The 2,862-nt window shown below is 43.3% G+C and overlaps 1 pseudogene; it reads left to right on the top strand.

The window, feature by feature from the left end:
• The first annotated feature begins 584 nt into the window (after nucleotides 1-584).
• Nucleotides 585-879, top strand: LOC142458555 (COX assembly mitochondrial protein homolog pseudogene; annotated as a pseudogene).
• Nucleotides 880-2,862: the final 1,983 nt, after the last annotated feature.

Here is a 2,862-nt window from a genome sequence, read left to right as displayed (position 1 = left end):
GAAGTGGGAAATGCGTTGTGGGCCAGAATGCCAATGGGAGCTCATGTGACCGTCTTAGCCAATGGGGCTCTAACCCGATGCTAAATTCAGAAAGGAAACAGCACATTAAATTGATTCATCTCTGCAACTTTCAGCATATACAATGAGATGAGGAGCCATTTAACAGAGCAACTCAATTCAATTACATGAATTTCTCAGGCATCTTGCTGTGACAATCATTGAAAACATCATCAACTAATTTGCTTTTTGCAAAGTACTATTTATTTAGGTCAATAAAAGTGTCTTCACGTTTCCTGATTTATGTTTGCGTGTTCTGTCCATCAGTAGAAAGGTTTAATAAATATGCTGCTTAATTATTGTGGAAATTGTTCACTAAATCTCTATGATTGATCATCCTTGGGGACAACATTTGTGTTTAAGGAGGGTAAAAGCTAAAACCAGAAACCAAATATCAGGGTTACCTGTATTTTAAGACTTTGTGGACGGATCCAGGCCTTTGGGGCCACAGAGAAATGTACACCTTCAAAGTCAAAATTAGGCCCTGATCCTCCCCTCCCCACCCCTGGGTCCCCTGACCCACCCAGATGGGGTTCTACCCTGCAGAAGAGCAGCTCAGATGTGTTATAAAAGATGTTTTAATCCTGAAAACAATGAGAGAGAAGGCCAGAAAGAGCTGTTCTGAACAAATTCGAGATTTTACAAATGTTTGAAGAATACCAGAAAGAAAATTCTACACGGAAAGCTTACTACACTGATCCAGCTTTGTAGGAAGAGCGCAAAATGGAATGCCTGAAAGAAAGAGAAGAATTCAGGGAAACTGGAATTCCTACCCAGAAAAGGCTACAGAGGCTTCCTACGGGCATGCAGGAAAAGATTTAAGTGACATTTGGGAACTCAAATAGTTACAGAAGGCACAGTCAATTGAATAGATGCATCAAGATAAAGAGGTGGCTTTTGCTTTATCCTAAATCATGGAAATGTTAATTTATCTTAAATTTTTGATTTGGGTTATTTCTTGTTTTTTTATTAAAAGATCATTTTATTGGGGGATCTTACAACTCTAATTACAATCCATACATCGATTGTATCAGGCATAGTTGTATATATGTTGATTTTTGGAAAAAAAATATATACACCTATATACTTGAGTGTAAGCTGACCCAAATATCAGCGGAGGCACCTAATTTTACCACAAAAACTGCATTAAAAATGTGCTGGAAAACCCCAGCTTATACATTAATATATTCGGTGTGTGTGTGTGTTCTAATAGTTGTATTAATAAGGATTGAATTCGGCAAGTAGCAGAAACTGGCTTGGGCTAATTTAAGATTCATCTTTTAAAAGCTCAGCAGGGAGGCTGGACAAATGCAGGAAATCAAGCACAACTCAGCTTGGCGTCTGACCAGCTAAAACCACACTCAAAAATCACACAGGAGGAGAAGTCTGGCCAGAGTTCTGCTGAGACCACGTCTTCATAGATTCTAAACGCCCCTTCATCTGTATCCAACCAGCACTGTACAGGCTGGGGAACCCTGCAACGTGAAATGAGGTGTCGTATGGAGGGATACCCTGAGTAAAAATTAAGTCTGTGTTCAATGCTCATCTCAATGGTGCAGGCACGTTCTGACTGCCAAGTCCCCTCTCAGGTCCTCTCATCTCCTGGAACAACCTTTGTGTTCCTCCCTTCCAATTCCCTGCCTTTCTCATTATTTCATCTAGGTCCCTACATCCCCAACAGGTTGGTGATTTCAACCCACCAGGCACTTCACAGAAGAAAGGGGGTTCTGCCTGCTTCTGTAAGGACTGACAGTCTTGGAAGCACTAAGGCTCTAGGGTCGGTCCTACAGGGTCAACGTGAGTTGAAATGGACTCGATGGCAGTGGGTTGGATTTTTGTTTGGCCACTCTTGATCCAGCTCTCATGACTGGACCATGACTCACCACTGCCATCAGTCTCCTCCCTTTCCCTTCCTGTCCAGTCTCTCTTCAATCAGAGAAAGCCATCGCTGGTCTTTGAAAAAGAGAGATCAAAGAAGAGCAGAAGGCTATCTGTAGTGGAAAATCCTTGTTCTGGTTGTCAAGGGTGAGGCAAGATTGATATGTTAGAACTCGGAATCTATACACCCAGGAAATATTGTCATCTAAGACTCAGGTCTACATTTCAGCTATAGCCCAGTTCTGAGCCATGGAGTTGATTCTGGCGCCTAACAACCTGTACAACAGAACAAAACATGGCCAGTCCTGTCCCATACCCACAATTGTTCTTAGATTTGAGCCCGTTGTTGCAGCCACGGTGTCATTTCATGCTGTCCTAGTTTCCTAGGATGGCCATCAGGACAGACATTTATTTTCTCACAATTCTGGGGCCTATGAGTCTAAATGCAGGGCCCTGGCAGAGCTGTTCTCCCTTTTGTAGGCTTAGAGAGGATGCTTCCTTCTGGTAGCTCAGGGCAATTCTTGGTGCTCCTTGACTTGTAGATGAGTGCTCCCATGCTGTCTTCCTCTCTCTGTGAAACGTTATCTTCTTTCCTAAGACAATAGTGATATGGGATGAGGGGGTTAGGGTCCAGCGTCCTATGGTGTGATTGCTGATATCTTCAAAACATACAAAGCCATTGCCATTGAGCCCGTTCCGGCTAGAATAGAACTACCCACTTAAAGGGCCCCAGGGCTGCTAGGTTTATTAAGGCCCACTGTCATATTTATTTCCCGTGGGGCTCTACTAGCTTCAGAGGCTAGGACTTCAACATACCTTTTTTTTTCTTTTAGGTAAGGGGCGGAGGGAGTGGATGGTTCTTGGTGGAAGCTGGAGGGTGCCCTCTGGGCCCAGGAACCATTGAATTTGCTAAACCATTTCTCCCGT

Source organism: Tenrec ecaudatus, chromosome 10 (assembly GCF_050624435.1).
Source record: "Tenrec ecaudatus isolate mTenEca1 chromosome 10, mTenEca1.hap1, whole genome shotgun sequence".
NCBI lineage: Eukaryota > Metazoa > Chordata > Mammalia > Afrosoricida > Tenrecidae > Tenrec > Tenrec ecaudatus.
This window is presented reverse-complemented; position numbering and strand designations above follow the sequence as displayed.